This window comes from Nerophis ophidion, linkage group LG05 (genome assembly GCF_033978795.1).
Source record: "Nerophis ophidion isolate RoL-2023_Sa linkage group LG05, RoL_Noph_v1.0, whole genome shotgun sequence".
Taxonomy (NCBI): Eukaryota; Metazoa; Chordata; class Actinopteri; order Syngnathiformes; family Syngnathidae; genus Nerophis; species Nerophis ophidion.
In genome coordinates this window covers 57588371-57613626 of record NC_084615.1, presented here as the reverse complement: position 1 = coordinate 57613626, position 25256 = coordinate 57588371, and the positions used below count along the sequence as shown (strand labels likewise).

At 40.4% G+C, this 25256-nt stretch overlaps 1 pseudogene; it reads left to right on the top strand.

Annotated features, from left to right (window-relative positions):
- The first annotated feature begins 817 nt into the window (after window positions 1-817).
- On the top strand, window positions 818-933 carry LOC133553714 (U4 spliceosomal RNA; annotated as a pseudogene).
- The last annotated feature ends 24323 nt before the right edge of the window (window positions 934-25256 follow it).

Genomic DNA, 25256 nt, shown 5'->3' with positions numbered 1-25256 from the left:
TACACTCTGGACAAGTTGCCACCTTAGTATATCCCAATTGGGTCCAAACATGGTCAACGTTGAGAATAAAAGGCAGGGAAAGCAATACAAATGTTTTTTGTTGTACAGCCACAAAGCCATTCTTTTCCAGCATACCAACCCTTTTGAAATTAACGAGTTATGCTCTGTCCTCAGACCACACACATTTGAGTCAAATCTGGCAGCTCTGGCGTTGGTCTCCCTGTATTTATGACTTCTTGCTTTGACAGTCCAGTCTTGAAAAATTCCTTATTTTAGAAATCAAATCCTCCATTTTTTTTGTACTTCTTAAGGGTTAACCGGTGTTCGCAGTTCATTAACTTTGTATACATCGCCCCCTACCTTGAGGCAGAGGTACTTGCTGCCTCATGGCCTGCCTTGTTCCTGTGTCAACAAGCTCGTGTCCCCTCGCACGATCTATGCTTTTATTTTTTTTATTTTTTTACCTGTAAAGCACTTTGGTTCAATTTGAAAGTTGTTGTAAACGTGCTATATAAATAAAATTGACTTGATTTGAAGCACACGCTCAATACACTTTGTGTGTAGCCGTGGAGGCACCACTTGTGTCTGCCTCACTTCTCGTCTGCCGCATTATTTTGATCAGGAAACACGGAATTTCCACAATTTTGACCATGAAAATTATCAAAAGATACAGGAACCACAACCGAAATCACATAGAAAGCATAGACCAATGGAGAAATTATAAAACAAATTTTATTTTATTTCTTCATTTTGGAACATCTCATGGTTAAGCCTCACTTGCCTCCCCTGACAGCACATCACTGCAGAGATGTATATCAGCTTTGCACAGTGGCAGTATCGTAGCCTATGATGTTTAACCGAGGCCCGATTATTGTTAGTTGAATTTTTAAAGACCTGCCCAATGGCCTTGTGGTTAGAGTGTCTTTCCTGAGATCGGTAGGTCGTGAGTTCAAACCCCGGTCGAGTGATACCAAAGACTATAAGAATGGGACCTATTGCCTCCCTGCTTGGCGCTCAGCATCAAGGGTTGGAATTGGTGGTTAAATCACCAAAATTATTCCTGAGCGCGGCCACCGCTGCTGCTCACGGCTCCCCTCACCTCCCGAGGGGTGGAACAAGGGGATGGGTCAAATGCAGAGTCATTTCACCACACCTAGTGTGTGTGTGTGTGTGCGGGCGTGACTTTAACTAACTTAAACTTTATTTAATAGTAGGCAAATATAACAATAAATACATTTAAATACGTCAATATTATGTTATGTAATAAATGTAATTATAACTATATTCAAGTACACCAATATTATGTCATATATTGTCAACTGTCCTACTCAATTTTTTTTTATTTCTCACCACAACCTTACCTTAAAAGCCAGCTTTGCTGTACCTGTCATCAGGTTTTATGGGCTCTCTCTGACAGAAGCCGATTCAAGCCCGCTCCACTCGAAAGTCGATGCTGTCCTGTGCATGCCGAGTTCTCCTGTCCTGCACAGCTTTTTATCTTTCCTGGGGATGGCCGTCTTGGGTTCTGTGCTTCTTTCCCTGATACTCTGACAACCCCGATTTTTTTTTTCAAAAACTCCGAGAATTAGAAACATTAAAAAAAGGTACTGCGGTGGAAAAAGGAGACAATATTTCAGGATAATATCCCAGGATATTCCTGAGTTATTCTTGACCACTAAATAATTGTGTCTACTTTTGATTAATTAAAGGAAGATGTTTTCATTAGCCTAATAGCTAAATACTCTATCGATTTGCTTTTAAAGATGACAAGAAAATGTAAACTCCTAGTGTTCTACTAGTTTGATAAGGCAGTAAAAATGTATTTTTTTCTTGGTTTGATGAATTATATCAATTAACATGATCAATGAGAAAATGGTTACAAGTCATGCTTCGTATTAAGCATTTTGGACAAGATTAGCAGAGTTATAATAATCCAACCTGCAAGTAACAAAAGCATGGACTAGTTTGTCAGCCAGTGGCCGTAAATTATTTTAAAAATAATATTCTATGTGAAATTTCTCTACAGATTGCTTGTCTAGTTAGTGAATGTTATGTCTTGTACCTTTTCTTGTAATATACCCTGTGTCTTCCTGGCCAGCAAATTAATTGGTCTATTTGTAATCAATTTCTCCAATGACAGATGTTAACGAGCTCATCAATCAAGACTTTCTTAATGACTTCTTGCTGTGTTTGTGTACAGGTGTATGCTACTGTATGCTCGTTTCCCTCATTATACACCTTGTACATATTGTACACTGCAAAAACTGGAATCTAAGTAAGATTAAATATCTCAAATAAGGGTGATATTTGCTTATTTTTTGTCTGATAAGATAATTTTTCTCATTAATCAGATTTTATGTTAGAGTATTTTACTTGTTTCAAGTGTTTTGGTCCTAAATTATCTCAGTAAGATATTACAGCTTGTTTTTGAGATTTTATGACTTATATTGAGTAAAACATGCTTGAAACTACAATATCAACTGTTGCAAAGCTGTGTAATCAACACAAACTAGTATAAAACTGCTTATTCAAAGTAATATTTTCTTAATTCAAGCATGAAATAAAAAATCATGACTTTGACACAAAGTAGAAGACAGTCAAGTGGACTTCACTGTTTTATTTTCAATGAAACAATCAAAAATATGTACTCATATAGTAGTACATTTGGCACATTACAGTAAACTGGAAGTTAATAACCAAACATTTAACATGTGACATTTCAAACAATTTTGAACATAAATAGTTCATGCACATTCAGTTAAATTCTTCAAAATTACAAGGCAGTTTTAAAAGCAGGTCATTTAATATCTTAGCAGCACTGAGTTATTTCTCACTGTTGTATAATTCTATTACATCCCTAATATGGTATTTCACCTGTACAAAGGTTTGACTCTTGCTGCTGATTGTGTAATAAGGGGTAAAATCCACCAACTTTTCAGCATCCACTAACTCAGTAGCCTCTGCAAGGTGTGGGACCTCAACTTGATATGCCATGACATGTCTATCAAAGTGTATCGTTTGAAATGGTTGGTATTCCAAACAATAAAGGAGATTATCAACAAGATATATGTTTTTGCTAATCCAAATTCTGGCATAATACCATTCACTATGTTTGCAAGAATCATTGACTTCTGAATGATGTATTTATTACCATTTATCACAAGCCATTTGACTGATACAGCATGGTTTACTTTATCATAACCAAGGAAGTCTCTCAGTTTTCCTTGTAAATACTGTAGATCTTTAACCTCATACACAGGTCCCATCTCCCTTTCATTTGAAAAGATTGGATGCATTGAAGGGTCAACATTTTGGCAGCTTTCATATATTTGGTTATGATTAACCAAAGACTTGCAAATATTTTTAAAATTGAGCTTTGAAGCCCATTGTTTAAAGAGGCAATGTTTAGATTCAAACCGCATACACATATGTCTAACCATTGGACCCAATAATCTCCTATCTGTGATGGCAAATGTATCAGATAATGCTGTTTAGGTGTAATATTGTTTTCTGGGAAAAGGTTTCTCCAATTCTTCATGTGATTTTCAATTAGTGACTTCAATCTAGAAACAGTTGCAATGGTCAGAACAGGTGCAAACACTATGTGCATAATCTCTATAAGCTCACGTATCAAATGTACATATGCATTGTCTTCTACACGCTCCAAAACAAATGGTAATATCCTGAGCAAGACGAGAATTTGCCCAAATGACTGTTTTAATTTACCATCACTTGACATCAACGTACTCAGTGAAATTGGGGATGGCCGATCTCTAACATCCAGAGGAGAATAAGGGAAACCCAGAATAGCAGAGTTCACAGAGTCTAGATCTATCAGTCCTGACTGAACAAGATGATGTAACACACCCTTGATTTCCAAAGGAGCTGTACCCTCCAGAATTACATGCATAATGTCTTGTGGAGTTTGTTGTATGATATCGAAAGCAGGGAATTCAACTAATTTGCTCCTGCGATTGATCCCATATGTTGTTCTCAGGCTGTTGCGAAGCATGTCTGTATCTGCCTTTTCTATTTCATTAGTCTGTCTGATAAGCCTCTTTAAAGTCCTTTTAGTAAATGCATCTTCATTGAAGTGTGACTGCATGTCCTCAAAAGAACACTCACAGTGTCTGCATTTACTATAGGCAAAGCCAACACCCTCCTTGAACCCTGACAGTTCATGCTGGGCCAGAGTGTCTCCACAGACAGAAACAATGGCACCATAAATAGTTTTTGGCCCATTACCAGTTTGCATTTTAACACCATTGTACAATGCATCCATATCTTCCTTGACTCTGTTCAATATTACATCAACACCACATTGACGGAGGTCTACAGACTTAGCCATGGCAAGCAACCTAATAGCAGCAAGTTTAGACCTATATTTTGGATTTATGTTTGCTAAGGTGTAATACACCATCAACAGTTTATGCTTTGATGCAAATGGTCCTAGTGGATTACAGACCTCTATTTCATCGGTGTACAGTACAATCTGCAATGCATTTGGTATCTCTGAAAATAAGGGATGCGATTTTAAAAGGGAACCATCAACAATGTCCTGAAAAAAACCCTCCCTGCACCTCTGTGGACCCTTTTCAATCATAGAGAATATCTTCGGGTGTGCTAAAAATTGCTCTAGACTTTTGACCAATGGAATGTAATGAAAGACTTTGTCTTTAATTGAAAAGTCTTTTGATGCTCCATGTGTCCTCTTCCGTATAGTTGAAGTAATTAGAATTTCCTCCGCATCCAAAATGCTTAACTGCTTCTTCATAACACTGTTCTGTCGAAATTATGTTGCAACACTTGCGAATGGGTCAACAAAACTGTCAAAGACATCCATTACTTCGTTTTGAAGGTGTCTTGATGTGCTCCCCGAGTGCTTCTTTAAAACCTGCTCCAACTGGCTCCTGAGGTTGCCCACTAGTGATGACTGGTACTGCTGTACACCAGCAACAATGTCATTCATGCCTTTCTGAAAATGAGAGAAACAACACAACTTAATGATATTCGTAACATAAAGTTTTACGTAAGTTGTAAACATTAGCATAGGAGAGTGACTGTAGTGAATTGGATATCAAGACATCAACCATAACTGGACCGTTACAAAACACTCTGTGTAACTATAAACAAGTAAATAAAAACTGTGGTCTGTTAATTTAAAAATAAAAAGTCTTACCTGTGAGAGGCGATGTTTGATCCGTGCATTTATCACAAAGGCTGTGGCCTGTGTTGTCAGATCCTAAAACAGTGGAAATTGCATTATGTATCCTGACATATTGTGAGCTGACATTCATAGTTACATGTCAGGTACAATGTTAATCACAAAAAAAAATTGTCCTTATAAACAGTCCTTTGTCTGTTACATCATCCTTGCTCACTACATCTAGTAGAGGTGTGGGAAAAAATCGATTAGAATACGAATCGAATCGAATACTTTGTGCGATTCAGAATCGATTCTCATTTTTTTTTAAATCGATTTGTATTTCTTTTTATCAATCCAACAAACCAATACACAGCAATACCGTAACAATGCAATCCAATTCCAAAACCAAACCTGAGCCAGGAAAACTCAGACTGCAATAAACAGAGCAATTGAGGAGACACAAACACGACACAGAACAAACCAAAAGTAATGAAACAAAAATGAATATTATCAACAACAGTATCAATATTAGTTATAATTTCTGGATAGCAGTGATTAAAAATCCCTCATTGACATTATCATTAGACATTTATTAAAAAAAAAAAAAAAGAACAATAGTGTCACAGTGGCTTACACTTGCATCGCATCTCATAAACTTGACAACACACTGTGTCCAATGTTTTCACAAAGACAAAATAGGTCATTTTTTTGGTTTGTTTAATAGTTAAAACAAATTTACATTATTGCAATCAGTTGATAAAACATTGTCCTTTACAATTATAAAATCTTTAAAAAAAAATCTACTACTCTGCTAGCATGTCAGCAGACTAGGGTAGATCCTGCTGAAATCCTATGTATTGAATGAATACAGAATCCTTTTGAATCGGAAAAAGATCGTTTTTGAATCGAGAATCGCGTTGAATCGAAAAAAATCAATATATTATCGAATCGTGACCCCAAGAATCGATATTGAATCGAATCGTGGGACACCCAAAGATTTGCATCCCTAATATCTAGTATGTTTAGCTCTAATATAACATTTAGTCTTATCATTCATGTATGAGGTGTCAAGTCACACATTACTGTACTGTTGTTGGAATTTAAAAGCTATAATATACTGTTACTATACATCAATTTCAGTAGATTGTAACACGCAGTGTTACTTACTGGTTGAACTGTGCCACCTCTGTCTTGGTTACTATCCATTTGCCCTTCATCTGTGTCAGCTGTACAGAGCTGTTGACTGCTGATGCTGGAATCCTGAGGATGTTGTTCAGGTTGAATGTTTTGCTGTGTCACACATAAAAATAAACAAATTACTTCACATTTGACTTAATGTTGATTATGTATTTCATTCCTGTTTGTAATTAAATAGATCCACAAAAGCCAAGCAGTCAATTTGCACACATGTCAAGCTGATGTATAATCTATATTTCTTCAAACATGACGTCCTCTTTGCTTTAGGACCCTCTGACAGACAGATGACTTGTTGCTTGTGCCAGGGTGTGAAAATACTGTAATGTTGACAACTGATAAAATCATGATATTATGTTTTATTTGGAAATGTACCCGATTATTCTGTGTGTGTGCTTTCCTTTGCGGTATACCTTTTACGCTGCGATCGCGCATCATTATGGTCAATACCGTAGACCAGGGGTGTCCAAACTTTTTCCACGAAGGGCTGCACACTGACGAGTCAAAGCATGCGGGGGCCGTTTTGATATTTTATTTTGTAAAAAAAAAGTAATAATAAAATAATTTATAACAGACATAAATTTACAGACAAAACAATGTGTCAGCTTTGTATTAATATTAGTATTAAAATTAGCTGCCATATTTGTTTATTATGCTTACATTTTTACTGTTGTTTTATTTGTCTGATTTTATTTCAACATGCTGCGGGCCAAAACAACTTGTGGTGCGGACATCCACCAAGTATTCACCATTTACATAACTTGTCAACCATCCTTATCACTCCAGCCATGTGCTTTTTTCTTTTTCCCACCTGCTGCAGTCTCCCTGAACTGCACTCACGAATGTTTCTTGTCTTGTTGCTCTCTGTCTTTGTCTATGTTTTTATTTGTTTTTTTTTTTAAATAACTGACTGCAGTAATTAAAATTACAGTGTTTGGTTTGTTTTACAGTAAAACAAGCCGTTGCGATGATAAGGGCTTTGCCGGACCTCTTTCCATTCTCTATTGCTCCACCAAAGAAGTTGGGTTATGCAAGTGAGGCCATGCTTCACATCCCTGAGGTAAAAAAAATATGTATGACATTTTCTCCGGTACTTTACAGCAGGGCTATTCAACTATGTTGTTAAGGGGCCACATTTTTAAAAAGCCAAGTGCCAGGGGGGGCTAAACATTCTCCTGATTTTTTATTCTAAACATTTACTTTTGATATGTCACGCCATGTCAGTTTTACACCATTCATATTGCCACACTGAGAAAACTAATAGGCCTTATTTAAGAAACTGGGTAAAGTGCTCAGTGTCATTTTCTTTGCACAAAAGTAAACCTATTTGAAAGAAATGTATTCTGCAATGCATCATACGTCATCTGGCACATAATTTGGTAAATTCTGAAATCTACAAGCTACATCAAGTCATTTCTTTAGTATTAAAAAAAGTAAATGACCAGAATGAGTAAAGACATCTCAGAAATTAAACATTTGATGCCACACAACAGATATTATAAATGTTTCTAAAATTTTGACCTCACACTCCTGTTACTGCCTTAACCCGGTGAAGCTATTTATTAAGAATATTGTTGGATTACTACAGCCTGGCAATGAACAAGGAAAAAATGTCTAACATTACAAAGATCATAGTTGGATGACTTGAATTAGTCAAGCAAAACAGAATCACAGCTATAGTTGCAGATTGCATAGTTGGCTCCTTGGCACAAATCCGAAGAAAAGTAATAAACAACTACTTTTTTCTTTTACACTTGGCATTTGTCTTGCTTTCTGTCACTTCCTCATCTTAATTTGTATGTCAATTATAGACAAGTGCAAGCATTGCTAACCTGCAACATGTCCATATAGTATACTCTCATTAACACATGCACACACATGCACACTAATAGCCCGGTGGGTAGAGTGGCCGTGCCAGCAACTTGAGGGTTGCAGGTTCGATTCCCGCTCGTGCCACCCTAGTCACTGCCGTTGTGTCCTTGGGCAAGACACTTTACCCACCTGCTCCCAGTGCCACCCACACTGGTTTAAATGTAACTTAGATATTAGGTGTCACTATGTAAAGCGCTTTGAGTCACTTGAGAAAAGCGCTATATAAATATAATTCACTTCACTAATTAGCTTCACTTGAAAAACTTTATTAGCCTCATATTTCTATTTGTGTTTCAGTCTATGGAAGACCCCACCACCTTTCTAACTACAAGACCACTCTCCAGCCCTGTGGTGATAGTCTGTGAGAGCAACTGCATTCTTGCCGTTGGAACCATGCCTGTGCTGATCTTCCCAAAGGAAGACATCTCCGACAGTGTAATGTACATCATGGCATGCTACTACACCTTTCACCTCACATACCCTAAGTGCTTGGCCACACTCCTGTCTGTGCTGCAGACAGAAGTCCTCATGGATGTCATCCATGACCTAGACATGACTTCTTCATATAAAAAAGCTATGGCTGAGTGGAGGAAGTTCTCTGAGTAGGCTTGTACATTGATCTCCAGTTCCAGTAAATGTTGGATTAGCCCGTTTGTTCAGGTCTTGGCGTCCTAATACTATGTTACAGCACTTTCTTGTATATAATGTTTATTGTTCTGCAGTTAACATAACTGTTTGCACTGTCATTTGTCCATTAAGCCTCTCAATGATGGAAGATCCATTGTTCAGGTCTCGACGCACTATCACTATGTTCTAGCACTTTCTAGTGTAGAATGTTTATTGTTATGCAGTTTCCATAACTGTTTGCATAGTCTTTCAGCCTTTCGATGATGACAAGTAATTGTATTTTTTTATGCTACTGTGCACCTTGAATATGAAAAAGAGGTGAAAAGAAATTGGATTCATATCTTCATTTAAGCATGTGAAATTTACTGTTCTGTTAGTCAGGATTACTGATTGTAACTATTAATATGATTTATGAATTCCACAGCATGTGGTATTTTAAGAATTTTGAGAAAATTATCCTACATAATGAGAATTATATTCTTAACTGTTGCCTTAATTAAAGAATAGTTTTCAACATATCAAGAAATATTTTCAATATGTTGATAAATAATAAACTACTTTTTAGTATAAATTAGCTGGTTTCAAGAAATGTATTGCCTAGTGCATATCATTATGTCAAGATAATAACACTAGCATTGGCTTAATTTAAGAATATTTTTCAACATATTAAGAAATATTCTCAATATGTTGAGAAATAATAAACTAGTTTTTAGTATAAATTTGCTGGTTTCAAGAAATGTATTGCTTAGTGCATATCATTATGTCAAGATAATAACACTAGTATTTGCTTAATTTAAGAATATTTTTCAACATATTAAGAAATATTCTCATTATGTTGAGAAATAATAAACTAGTTTTTAGTATAAATTTGCTGGTTTCAAGAAATGTATTGGCAAGCACATATCATTGTGACAAGATAATGACACTAGCATTTGCTTAATTTAAGAAAAATGTTCAACATATTAAGAAAAAAGGTCTCATTTTTTTTGTTCCTATCAAGAAAAGTGCGCTTGTTATTAGTGAGAATATATTTATTTTAAGGTATTTCTGGGTTCATTGAGGTTAGATCATTTTACTTGTTTTGGAAAATCTTGACAAGTGAAATTTTCTTGTTCTATTGGCAGATAATTTTGCTTAATTCAAGTAAAATACCCCTCATTTTTGTTTTTTTTTTTCTTGTTTTTGAACACTGATTTTTTTGCAGTGTATGCATTTGGTCTCTTTAGTACTGTTTAACGTTTGTAACATTGCCCTGTTTAACACTGTTACTTTTTCTGGGTACTGTCATAAATTCCTATTTTGCGTTACAACACTGTTACTGTTGCTTAGTACTGTTTGCCCACCCTTACCCTTTTGGCAACTATGACAATGTGAAGTGCTCAGAGATGTACAGTAGATTCTGACCATACTCAATAATAATTTACAAGTGTAAGGCAAGTAGAAGACTTCTTACATTGTTTCACGGTGAGGTTGTCACAGAACTCGGTCCCCACTGACAACAGAAATAATAAGGAGTAAAACAAGTAAAATACACAAAGATTAATTCTACACAAGGAAACAATTAACAGCTTATATATATATGTATATATATGTATGCATATATATATACATTGTGGAAGAGGATTGTGATCAGCGCACTGTTGGAGTAAAGGTCAGCGACCCCGTCTGGGCTGCTGGAGACAGCGCACTCTCAGATGGGGGCGTGACATGTGCTGAATGAGAGACAGCTGTCAGATGATTAGTTTGCGCAAGTAGTACGAGTTAAACTAATCATCTGTTGTCTTTAACTGTGAGCGACCGGGTGCAAGGAAGAGTTCGGACCTGAAAGACTGAAAAGACGAAACATACCTGTTTGTTAAAAAGATTATCATTAAAACTCCTGTCAAACCTGAGCAACTGGCTTCCAGCATGTCCATGTAAGTACAATTTAGCTTAAATTTGGCGCCAAACTTGAAAAAAAAAAGAGAACAATGTCAACACCAAGCCCGATAGAGGCATTGGGGCAGCTGTTGGTAGAAGTATCCACGGCCGATCACCGGCAGATGGAAGCAATGCAGGGACAAATTGGACGGCAGAACCAAATCCTGCGAGCCCTGACGGAGAGGTCCGGAGCGGGGGCACAAGCAGCAGCGAGGCCATCATTGGCGGCTGCGGGAATGCACAGAATGGCGGAGACAGAAGATCCGCAAACATACATGAACATGTTCGAGGCCACGGCGGGATCATGCGCGTTGCCTGAGGAGGAATGGGCAGTGCGGCTGCTGGCGGGGGAGGCACAGCGGGCGGCACAGTGGGCGGCACTCAGCCTACCACCAGATTCCCGGGACTTGAGACGCGCAGTGCTGAACCGGACGGGAGGATCCAAGGAAGATCACAGGCACCAGCAACTCAGGGATGCGGCAACCAGATGGCTGCAACCCAGGAAAATCCAGGAAGTAATGGAACAGATTATTCTGGAGCAATTTATGGAAGCGATCCCGGCACGGACCTAAGCGTGGGTCCGGTATCACCGTCCACAAGACCTGGCCGCGGCGGTGGCACTAGCAGAAGACCATCTTGCGGTGCACCGACAGAGGAAAAAGGAAGAAAAGACAGCGGAGGCGACGCCGCCGGCCGATGGAATACATGGTGGCCGAAGTTTAAAAATACTCAAAATGTTTTTTCTCCTCCTCAGAAACTGGCCGCTAAGGACGCTATGTCTCCCCCCCAAACGGCTCCTCGAATGCCTAGGCAGGTGTGCTGGAAGTGTGGACGGCTTGGAAACCTGCAGCGGGAATGTCTTAGCATGGAGGTGGGACAGGTGATCTGGGTCGTTGACCCTGCGGCGCCCTCACCCGGACCAGGAGAGACGTTTTATGTACCGGTATGGATACAAGGGAGTACACATCGGGCGATGGTGGATTTGGGCTGCGAGCAGTCCATGATCCACTGGTTCAACCTGGGGCGTTAAGAATGGGTACACGGGTGCGAGTTAAATGTGTGCATGGGGATATTAACAAGTACCCTATCGTGCCGGTGGAAATTTTTTTTAAAGGGAAAAAAACATAGTGTTAAGGTGGCTGTAAATTTGCGCCTGGCGCAATCCTTAATCTTGGGAACCAATTGGTTGGGATTTAATGGGTTAATAGAGCAGTGCGCCGGGGTGCGTTCATGACCGGTAGATAAAGGGGATATCCGCGCTGTTCTCATCGGCGACGCGAGATCATCCGACGCTGCCGGGGGGGAGGGGAAGGGGAGACGGCGGGGGCTTCTCAGGAAGTCTTCCCGGCTCCCCAATGGCGCCCCATGGATGATTTTCCACTCGAGCAGTCTTGAGATGACACTCTGCGCGCGACCTGGGACCAAGTGATTTCCAGGGATAGCGCGAGATTTCCCTCACCTTGCATTGATTAGGGACAGATTATGCAGAGTGAGTTGTGACACTCAGACAAGGGTGGTAATCACCCAATTGTTGCTGCTGAAAAACCGTCGGGCACCCTCACGGACAAGGTTTCTCCACATCGTCCTGTCTGTTGCCTTGACTTCCCAAGACTTAATGTCTATGCGACACTTTGTCAGGTTTGCCTTGATGTTATCCTTAAATCTCTTCTTTTGACCTCCCGGGGCCCGTTTCCCTTCAACAAGCTGGGAATAAAGAACTTGTTTTGGGAGGCGAGAGTCAGGCATGCGGACTACATGGCCAGTCCACCTGAGTTGGTTTCAGGCAATCGTGGCAGTGATGGTGGGCAAGCCAGCCTCCTCCAGGACGCTGGTGTTTGTGCGTCGGTCCTCCCAGCTGATCCCGAGGATTTTTCTGAGACATCTTTGATGGTAGGTCTCGAGTGCCTTTAAGTGCCTGCTGTAGGTGGTCCAGGCTTCTGACCCATACATAAGGGTCGGGAGCACGACTGCTTTGTAGACCAGGATTTTGGTCTTTGTTTGGAGGTCACGGTTCTCGAAGACTCGCTTCCTCAGCCTTGAGAAGGCCCCGCTGGCACAGCTGAGGCGGTGGTGAATTTCATCGTCAATGACAGCTTTAGATGACAGGAGGCTCCCGAGATATGGGAAGTGGTCCACATTTTCCAGTCGGATTTTGTCAATTGAGAGGTTTGGGGGCAGGACAGGCGCACTACTGTTTGGTGGTGGCTGGTGGAGGATTTGGGTTTTCTTTATATTGATGGCAAGACCAAGCTGTTTGTATGCCTTCGCAAAAGCAGACAGAGTGCACTGCAGGTCTTCTTCTGAGAGGGCTACGAGGGCATTATCGTCTGCATACTGCAGCTCCATGATGGATATGGTGGTGGTTTGACCTTTAGCCCTGAAACGGTTGATGTTGAGGAGTTGACCGTCGGTTCGGTACATTATTTCAACTATCTGGGGCAGATGTATGTTTGTGAGATGGAGGATAGCAGCAACAAAAATGGAGAATAGTGTTGGAGCGATGACACATCCCTGTTTTACACCTGTGTCTACCCTAAAGGGTTCTGTTTCATCTCCACTGCCACTGAGCACTGTGGCTGACATGTTATCATGCAGTAGTCTCAGTACCCGGATGTATTTGTCTGGGCAGCCAATCTTGGACAGAACCAGCCAAAGGGCCTGACGGTTAACCGAGTCGAAGGCTTTGGTGAGGTCTATGAAGGCCATGTATAGTGATTGGTTTTGTTCCCGGCATTTTTCTTGCAGTTGTCGTGCGATGAAAATCATGTCTGTGGTGCCTCTGCTTGGGCGAAATCCACTCTGAGACTCAGGAAACATGCTTTCTGACAGGGGGGTGAGTCTGTTGGCCAAAACCCGAGCGAGGGCTTTCCCTATAGTGGACAGGAGAGAGATGCCACGGTAATTCCCACAGTCTGCCTTGTCTCCTTTCTTAAATATGGAGACAATTAGGGTATCTCTGAGCTGTGCTGGGATTTCCTCTTTTTCCCATATTTTGAGAAGCAGGGCATGGATGTGCTTGGTAAGATCGGGTCCGCCTTTCTTCAGGACCTCTGCTGGAATGCCATCAGGCCCAGCAGCCTTGTTGTTCCTCATCATCCCAATGGCATCCTGCAGCTCATCCAAGGTAGGTGGTTCTCCCATGCTTTCATCTGTGGGTTGTTGTGGGAGTTGGTCAAGAGCCTCCATCTCAGGTATAGTGTCCCTGTTTAAGAGGTCCTTATAGTGTTCTTTCCACCTGTTTGAAATTGCGTCTTTGTCCTTCAGCAGCAGCAGACCATCCTTTGAGCGAAGGGGGGTTAGGCAGCGGTGGCTGGGACCATACACCGCTCTTGTGGCATCGAAGAAGCCTCTCGTGTCTCCAGAGTCAGCAAACTGCTCGATCTCCAGAGCCTTCTTTGTCCACCACTGGTTCTTCAGTTTCCTAACCAGTGTTTGGACAGCTGCCTTCGCTTTGGCATGGGCTACTCTTTTCACTTTGCAGTGGATGTCGTTTTGCCAAGTGATGAAAGCTTGCCGCTTGTTGTCAATTAGTTGCTGGATCTCAGTGTCGTTCTCATCAAACTAGTCTTGATGTCTCCGCTTTTTGAGACCAGGGATATTTTTGCAGGATTTCATTATGGCAGTCGAAAGTGTGCTCCAGTGTGTTTCCGTATCCTCTGGGTACTGTTTGGGCAATGCTGCGCTGAAGGCCTCCTGCAGCTGTTGTTGGTAGGTGGTGTCACTCAACAGCTCGATGTTAATTCTTGGCCGGCACTGTCTTTTCTGCATCCGTCTTTTCCGCATTAAGCGGATGGACATGATGGAGCGAATGAGGCGGTGGTCGGTCCAGCAGTCGTCTGCACTGGTCATTGCTCTGGTGTTTAGGACGTCGCGACGGTCTTTAGAGCGGACAATAACGTAGTCAATGAGATTCCACAGTTTGGAGCGAGGGTGCATCCATGATGTTTTGAACTTGGTTTTCTGATGGAAAAGTGTGTTGGTGATGACCAGGTTGTGCTCCGAGCACTTAGTTAGCAGTGGTGTGCCATTAGAGTTTGTATTTCCGACCCCTTCTCTCCCCAGCGTACCCCTCCATAGGTGGTGGTTTCGTCCCACTCTGGCGTTGAAGTCTCCGAGCAGGATTAACTTGTCCTCCTTGGGGACTTCAGATAGAACTTTGTCCAGGTCAGCATAAAAGGCCTCTTTAACTTCAACCTGTGCATCAAGGGTTGGTGCATAGGCACTAACTACCGTGGCCATATGACTGCTAGCAAGCATAAGGCATAAGGTCATTAGGCGCTCGCTGATGCCCACAGGGAGTTCATGGAGGTGGTTGATAGCAAAACCCACACCGTGGATTCGTGGCTCATTTGCAGGCTTTCCTTTCCAAAAGAAAGTATATCCGCCTTTTTCTTCCTTCAGCTGCCCTTCGTCGTCTCGGAGAGTGCTGCGATGTCGATCTGGAACTTCCTTAGCTCTCTGGAAATGATGACAGTTCGCCTTTCAGGTCGATCGCTGGCTTGGTTGTCCGTGAAGGTTCGCACGTTCCAGGCTCCAATGTGTAATTTATGTTTTCTTAGTTTCTGACCGCGTGGTGGTGATCCCTCTGGATGCGGTATTCCAGACAGGATGTTGCGAGGCAGGCTATTTTTAGGGTACCTTTTCTAACCCCCTCCCCTACTGGGGTGAGCAGAGTGGATCCTGAATAGGGCTGCTCAGTCATGGGTGCAGCTGCCGAGAAGCTCTTCTGCCTCAGTCCATGAGCTTAACGACTGAATCTAACACCCACCGCCTGTGTGCCAGGTTGTGGCTAGGGACTGCCAGACTTCACTGTCCTGCCCCTGTTACCACTTCCCGGTCGCCAAAGGACTTTGAAGTATCCAGGATGTAAAATGGATGGGTTCCCATTCGGGAAGACGCCTGCGCGTGACGTCTTTTAGCGTGGGGAGACTGATGCGCCTGCAGCCACCACACGGTCCTTGGCAAAGAGGGGCCTTGATCCAGTGGCATGGATCCATGACGACTGGAGACCACCCTCTGTTGCAGCCTTCATCCGCCTTCAGTGCCGTTGTGACATGCAGTGTCATCCTCCGCCACTTCCACCGTGAGGTCTTTGGATACGATGTACTTAGTCCTTAAGTACACAAACGTGTACTTCATGTTTAGTGTTCTTGTTTTTACACTTTTTTTCCAAATTCCATTGTATGTTATACTCTTCCAACACCACCAAATGACAGTATACGTGTCAACATAAGAAGCCATAAGACCCCAATTCAGTAGTGTACACAATTTTGGAAATAAAAGCTAAAAGGTGCTGTCCACGCATGTGGCCGCTAAGCCTTTAGAGGTAATTAAAACAAATCCGGCCCAGATTCAGGCCCGGGTCGACTGGCCTGTTCCTACATCAACAAAGCTTCTTCACAGGTTTCTTGGGTTTGTACATTTGTATAGACAGTTCATTTGTGATTACAGTCAAACTGTCATGCCACTGACAAAGCTGACATCTATGAATACCTTTTTTATTTGGACTTCAGAAGCAGACGTGGCCTGTTCGAAGATCAAGAAATGGTTTACCTCGGCCTCCATACTTGCACACCTTAATACTTAGTTTGCCTTTTTTGTTAAAGTTGATGCTTCTGATTCTGGGGTGGGGGCCGTTCTCTCCCAGGAGGGACCGTTCAACAACGAGATGCACACCTGAACCTTCTTCTCCCTTTGTCTGAAACTGGCAGAGAGAAAAAAATATGACATTGGTCACTGGGAACTTGGGTTGGCTGATCCTCATCCTTGTGCTCCCTTCTAAGTTGCTATCCTGGGCACACAACTCCAGACTGGCTTGTCAGAACAGTTTTTCTCCTGGCGCAGAATTTCTGAAGACTAATACCAGGGAGTTTGTGGCTGCCTGCTCCGTCTGTGATTGCAACAAGCCATCCCCTGAAATACCAGCAGGACTTCTGAGACTCTTACTCAATCGCTTCTGTCCATAGTCTCAAATCACTTTGGACTTAATCACAGAACTTCCGCCATCTAATGGAAACACGGTTGTATTCAAAATGGTCAATCGGTTTTAAAAAATGGTTCATTTAGCAGCAATACCCAAGCTTCCTTCCTCCCTGGAAACAGCCGATCTGATCGTCCAGCATGTGTTTTGGCTGCATAGAATCCTGATCGATGTGATTTCTGGATTTTTGTTTTTAGGTTATTTCCCATACAGTGGACATGCACCTACCGTGAAAATTTCAGACCCCTCCATGATTTTTAAGTGGGAGAACTTGCAAAATAGCAGGGTGTTCAAATACTTATTTTCTTCACTGTGTATGTGTATATATATATATATATATATATATATATATATATATATATATATCCATCCATCCATCCATTTTCTGCCGCTTATTCCCGTTCGGGGTCGCAGGGGGCGCTGGCGCCTATCTCAGCTACAATCGGGCGGAAGGCGGGGTACACCCTGGACAAGTCGCCACCTCATCGCAGGGCCAACACAGATAGACAGACAACATTCACACTCACATTCACACACTAGGGACCATTTAGTGTTGCCAATCAACCTATCCCCAGGTGCATGTCTTTGGAAGTGGGAGGAAGCCGGAGTACCCGGAGGGAACCCACGCATTCACGGGGAGAACATACAAACTCCACACAGAAAGATCCCGAGCCTGGATTTGAACCCAGGACTGCAGGACCTTCGTATTGTGAGGAAGACGCACTAACCCCTCTGCCACCGTGAAGCTATATACATATATATATATATATATATATATATATACACACACACACACACGTTCTTCAGCCCTGTATCGACTACTGCGCTTTAAACAATATTACCATGGAGGAAAAGTATCCGCTTCTACTGCTAGTCTGCACCCTTCACCAAGCAACATGTGTTGTTTGACAGAGTTCCCCAATTTTCTGCTGCTTAGAACGCAGATTTCTGGCCAAGACACATGGTACAATACAATCAGCAATATATGATGGAGACCGTTTAGTATTCTATATATAAGTATAAATGTTTGTAATAAAAACTTAAAGTCCTATCTTAAGTGCACAGAAAGCCAGTGCAGGTGATGGAACTTTCTTGTCCTCGTCAAAAGTCTAGCAGCCGCACTTTGTACCAACCGTAATCTTTTAATGCTTGACATTGGGAGACTCGAAAACAATACGTTACAATAATCGAGACAAGACGTAACAAACGTATGAATAATGATCTTAGCGTCGCTGGTGGATAAAACGGGACAGATTTTAGCGACAGGTTTTTACTTAAAATTCAATTTTTTTGTGCTTTTTAACTGCAATGACGATGAAGTTCCATCCAACCAACCATCCATCCATCCATCTATGACAAGGGAGGTTCTGCCTCACCTGACTACACATCTCCCGTTCAAAGGCAAATCCTAGTAACTCACTTCTAGCTGATTTTGAGAAAACAAAGGAAAACCAATTTATCTTGATGCTGTCTTACAAAGATCTACAAGGTCATCAAACGTATAGATGTTTTCTTGAGCTTTCATTTTCTTGCCGATTGAGTCATGGATTGAATCTGCTCTCATGAACGTGTGCCTTTTCTCCAGATATTTTATTACAATCTCGGGTGGGCCCCATTCTGCGTTTGCACATTGGGCAAGAGCCGTGTACAGCGTCCAGTTTTTATTTTGACCTCCACAGTTATCTGCTCAAAAGAGTATGCAAGGGGAAGAATCAAGAACAATTCATTTAATGAAGGTGCTTGCAACGTCCTGGGCCAATCTTCCAAATATCCCCTCGTGCCATAATATCACATAATCAGGTTGATCGTCGGTCCCCATTTGTGCAAATGTCTCATTAAAGACAATAAGGCAACTGACAAAGAAGCTCCGATTGGTCCCTTGAGATACTAGGTTTTTCTGTTGTATCTACGCGGTTATGTGGTAGTTGCTAGGTCCTGCCATGCGCGTAACAGCTTACTTACGGAACAAATTACAATATCTCATACACTAATGTAAAGCATATCACCTAGGATCTCCAAAATTATTATCAGCTCAGTTTTGACCAAAATTGAGTTACTGGGTTTTGCCTTTGGACGGGAGACATCCCTGATTTCAACCAATAACACATTTTACTATAAATAATATAAAAGTCCTAAAGTTGTACTTTATTATTTTATCTGTATTGTTTTAAAATATTACTTGTTCTTTATTATTTTTTCTCTACTTTTTAAATGAGAGTTTTTTTTTTATTGTGAAATTTCCAGCTGTCAGTTTGTAGGTTCCTTCTTCTTTTTCGTTAAAAAATCCATACATGTGTCAACAAGAAAGTGACTTTCATGTCTGGAAAATGAAGCAGCGTGCGTTTCGCCATGATGGTGTGGCGTTACATCCTGCTATCAAGCGTGAACGAAAGGGAGGAGGTTTGTGTGCGCCTGCCGTGTGTTACTTCTTAGCCTCCTGCTCTCCACATTTGTCATAATCACAGGAAGTTTTCTCATTAGTGGAAGCCGTTAGCCATTAACGCTTTCTGCGTCTTATCAGAGCAGCGCTAGCACATGATACATGCACACTGCAAATAGCCAGCAGACAATGATCTCCAAAGCATAATTGGAAGACGACACAAAAGACGCAGCAGGGTCATACAACCGAGCTGCTGGTCCGTCGCGGCGCTGAAACGCTGCTTCTCGGGAGTCGCTGACCTCACACATGGAAGTGAAGAGCTCCAGTAGTGCCGCCATGAGTTACTAAGCGCAGCCGTTTTAATCTGGATCCATTAGCAGTATCTGTCCCTCCCCGGTTGCTGAGCTTTGTTCAGCTGTCAGGATGACCAATGATGTCACAGTGGCGCCTGATTCATGACGACGACCCTGAGATCATGTCTGATGGGAGCATCAGGCCAAATGAGCAAATGCAGCCAGCAGCCTATTATAGTCCATTTATCTAACTGGACATCTAATGGGAGCACTTCTTCCACACTCCAACACTGTGATGCTATCGCACAAGGTTTGCTTCAGACTTTGACTGCTCTGCTGAGGCTATCTGGCATCGTGCAAGTTAGAAAAGGGAACAGCTGTTGACCTTTGACACCTATAAAACACATATCACTGGAGGCCCGTGGAAGCAGCTATGCTTTATCAATGAACTCTGTCTTGTCTGGAATAAATATGATATCCATGTCACATTATTCAAAATCACTCACAATCGTCTATTACTTGTTTCCAATTTGTGCATCCGGTCGCTTTGTGCCGTCATTTCTCGTAAAAGTTTGCAAGCAAACTCCATTATACGCCACTTAGTCTGATTTTATTGCACTTTTCACACAAATGACTTACGAACTGCCTGAAAACTTGAAATCAACGCCTAATAACACATAATTAATGCAAAAAAATCACTACACAAAATACTAACATACAGTGTAGTAAAATCCACATACAACAAAATGTAATAAAATAAAATTAATCCATCAATTTTCAACTGCTGGACAAGTCGCAACCACAACGCAAAGCATACATTAAAATATAGTATAATAAAATCCACATACAATAAAATGCAATGAGATGACAATATAAAAATGTGGTCGCATTGAGATAGTTAATAACTGTTTTAAAAACTGAAAACCATCCATCCATCCATCCATTTTCTACCGCTTATTCCCTAACCAATGACTCAATAATTAATATTTTTTTAAATCACAGGTGTCAAACCTAAGGTGTGTGGGCCAGATCTGGCCTTCCACATCAATTTACATGAACCGCAAAGGCCTGGAAGTAATATACTTTATATTTTCTCAACATATTCATCCTTTCCAGTTAGGCAGAAAAAATACATCCAGTGCATGCATTTGCGTATTTTTTAAACTTTGATATTATCTAATAATGCAACAAATGTTACAAATTAATGCATTCTAAAATACTTATATATCTTCTCAACTTATGATTTCGAAACAACATATTTATGAAATTGTACACTGAAAAAATAAAAAATGAAAGAAGATTTTTTAATGACAATACTCGCTTGGAAACTGGTTTGTAACGCCTACTTTTACTTATTACGTTAGGTATTTACCTGTATGATTTTTATTATTTAATTAGCTATTAATCATGTTTTATAAAGACATGAAGACATACAGCAATAGATGATATCTGTCTATTACCTGACCGCTTAGATTTTAGCTATGATTTTTTTTGCTGCAGCTGTTACATATACTGTAATATTGTACATGGTGTTTGGGGTTTGTTATATATTGTATATATCATATAAAAATATAATATGATGTAATAATATGATTGTGAGGGAGATGTGGCCAGCACTGTCTGCAGGAGTAAAGGTCAGCGCCTCTGTCCATGGTGCTTAGGACAAAGCACCATCAAATGGGGGTGTGGCAGTGCTGACGGTGGTGGTACTAGTTAATCTAGTCATCTGTTGTCTTTAACAGTAAGCGGCCGGGAGCAGAAGGGGAGCGTGGATACGGACGTGGCTGATAAGTCGCGTCTTGCTAGACTAACAATCTATGTACATTAAAACTTTGTTAAAAACTGCACGCTTGGCTCCGGTGCTCTATCTACCCGTGGAACGGCTGGGAAGCGACTTCCACACTGATATATCAGTTTAAATTATATACTGCATATATAATGTGTAAATATTACATATATGTAATATTTTATATTGCAACTATGCTACATTTTCAGTCTACTTAATAACTGCATTATCCTTTCCATCCTTTGAAACTGAGCTACTGTGTGGAAGAATTTTTCCTTGTGGATCAATAAAGTTTGTCTAAGTTAAATATTGAAACATCAATCAATCATCAATCAATGATTATTTATATAGCCTTAGATCCCTAGTGTCTCAAAGGGCTGCACAAACCACAACACAAACCACAACACAAACCGATACGACATCCTCGGTAGAGCCCACATAAGGGCAAGGAAAACTCACACCCAGTGGGACGTCGGTGACAATGATGACTATGAGAAACCTTGGAGAGGACCGCATATGTGGGCAACCCCCCCCCCCCCTTCCCCCAAACATAATCAGTGACTTAACTATTATATATTTCAGAGTTGTGCCTGAGTGATTTAACAAAACCAAAATCCATCCAGCCATCCATTTTCTACCGCTTGTCATTTGGGTTAATTTATTTTCAATATTGATGAATTATATTTCATGGCATGATTATGTGATTGACAGTGAACAACAAGAGCAGTACGGTGACTCGCAACAAAATGGCCACAAATCTTATGTTCTGAAGTGTTGTTGGTCCTGCGATGAGGTGGTGACTTCTCCAGGGTGTACCCCGCCCTTTGCCTGGGGACAAACGGTATAAAATGGATGGATGGAAAGAAGGATGGATTTTGTCATCAGAAAAACCAGAGATTGGTGATATATGAACATCCAAAGGCCATGGTCAGCACAAAATAGTGATGGACAGACCACGCCTCGCCCATTTTACCATGATTGTCAAACTGAAGAAGAATTGATTAGTTCAACGGGAACAAATCAAACTGAGACTGAACCTTGAGCTGAGGTGTGTGGAGTACCCCAAAATTGTACTCAAGTAAGAGTACTGTTACTTTAGAATATTATGACTCAAGTAAAAATAAAAAGTAGTCATCAAAATATGTTTTTAAGTAACAGTAGGTCAGTAATCTGTGAAAAAATTACTCATGTATTGAGTTACTTGTGAGTGACTTCTGATTAATTTAGTAGCTATTTTTAATGGCTCTTGGACTACAACTGTAGTTTATGTGAGCATGCATGTGTAAAACATAAAATCATATCCTATTTATAGCAGCATGATTTTTAAAGTAAGAAGTGGCTGAAATGTGAACATTTCTACTGACACAGACGACAGCACATGGTGTAAATATTTTTTTTTTTTACTAGTTTTAAAGTAATCATTGAAGATTTGTGCTGCCTTGTCAGATGTTACATCATTGTTTACAGTCAGTACGTTTCCATACACTAAATTAATCTGAATTGTCAAATAATTCAGTTTCTTCTATTTTCACAGTTGCATGTGAAGTTGTGGTTTCCATGAAGTTGTCTCTAATGTGACTGTTAGTCATATGCAGTGTGCCTCTCGTACACCAGGGTGCCTTTGCGGTCCTTTCAGCTTGTTTAACTATGTTAGAATGGAAATAAAGAAGAAGAAGAGTAACTCACAAGCTCCGGATCTAACAGATAACACATTTCCACTGCTATTCAGTATTGTTTGTAATGTTTTAATGTTTTTAGATAACACTTGTGGTTATTAGGTTCATCAGAGGCAAACAAAAAGATTGCTTTTTAGTTAACTGTTTTAGGAGGTGTCTGTTTACCAATTGTCTTAAACTGTGGTGATGTAGTGGCTTCATGTCATATAATGAAATTCTCTTATTTTGGGAACATTCTGACACTTGTTAAACAAGTAGGTTTCTATTTTATCATAGCACCTGCTTGTTATTCCTAGACAGGGTGAGCTTGATTGGTGGAGTGGAGTCAAACACCACAAAAACTTACGTTGGATTGGTGAAACAGAATCATGTGACTGCTAGGCTCCATTTAATTGGTGAAACAGAGTCATGTGACAAATGACGGCATGGCGAAGTTGGTAGAGTGGCTGTGCCAGCAATCTGAGGGTTACTGGTTCAATCCGCACCTTCTACCATCCTAGTCATGTCCGTTGTGTCCTTGGGCAAGACACTTCACCCTTGCTCCTGATGGGTCCTGGTGAGCTCCTTGCATGGCAGCTCCCGCCATCAGTGTGTGAATGTGTGTGTGAATGGGCGAGTGTGGAAAAACTGTCAAAGCGCTTTGGGCTCCTTAAAAAGGGGTAGAAAAGCGCTATACAAGTACAACCCATTTACCATGAGTTTGTCTTAATCAATCATTTTTATTTAATTATGATATGAATACATTTAACAATCGGAATGAAACTCAATTTTAACAGAAAAAAAGTAGCACTTTTCTTTTTCACAAAATTACTCGAGTAAAAGTAAAAAGTATTTTACAATTTTTTTAAAGGTACTTAAGTAAATGTGACAGAGTACCCACCTCTGACCTTAAGTACATGCCACTTAGCAGCAACTCCAGGCTTCTCTAGGAAAAGAGCCCTCCAACAGGAGCTCCCACAACCCTATCTTGCAAATACGTGTGTGTGTGCGTGTGTGTGTGTGTGTGTGTGTGTGTGTGTGTGTGTGTGTGTGTGTGTGTGTAAGTCGAAGAGGGACAGCTAACTGATATTAACTGTCAATAAAAATCAACTGATAGATGACATTATATATGTATTTTAAATTAAATAGTCACATAGTTCAATGATCAAGGTCCAGATAAAATTGTTGTATCAAACTTATATATACATATATATGTGTATATATATATATATATATATAAATATATATATATATATATATATATATATATATATATATATATATATATATATATATATATATATACATATATATATATATATATATATATATATATATATATATATATATATATATATACATATATATATATATATATATATATATATATATATATGGCCCTGCGATGAGGTGGCGACTTGTCCAGGGTGTACCCCGCCTTACACCCGATTGTAGCTGAGATAGGCGCCTGCGCCACCGCGCAACCCCAAAAGGGAATAATATATATATAATATATATATATACTGTATATATATATAAATATATATCAGAGGTGGGACCAAGCCATTGTTTTGCAAGTCACAAGTAAGTCTCAAGTCTTTGCCCTCGAGTCAAGTCCCAAGTCAAGACAGGCAAGTCCCGAGTCAAGTCCAAAGTCAAGACTGAAAAGTCTCAAGTCAAGTCCCAAGTCCTGCATTTTGAATTTCGAGTCATTTCAAGTCCTTTTAACCACAGACTAACATATTTACACAGATTGTGTATGCTTTTAAAACGCTGTATGTATTTATTATTTAAAAATAAATTGTGCTGACATTGCACTTCATAATAGCACTATTAACCAGTTATTTTAAACATTTAACTCATTCCTTTACAGAATGAACACATTTGAAAAAAACAAGTGCAACTGTACTTATTTGCACAAAGGTGTTAACATTGTATTTCCATGGCATATTGCATTGTAACTAGTTCCATAGCAGTTTCTATCCTGTTCTTACCTTATCTTATTGATCTCATCTCATACGGTATGTGTGTTGATGTGTGCGTACACATGAAAAACATAACTACATGAAAATAACAAGGAACAGAGTTGTAGTTTTTAGATTTCACGGCCCTATGGAATATGTACACATATTCTTAATATAGTATACATTTTAACTGACCTTTATTTGACTATGTTTGTCTTTTTGTAGGTGGCTAAAATATGCGGTGCTGCTGACCACCGTATAACGTTACGTTACCGTGTGTGATACATTGACTAACGTTAAATTATGTGTAGGTACCTCATGCAACCCTGCTTAAAAAAAATCACTTGACAAAAAGTATGAATAAGGTAGCGAACTGCAGTGCACGCAACAGATGGTCGTGTTTGGAATGACGTTATAACCATAGACATATTATAAGTAG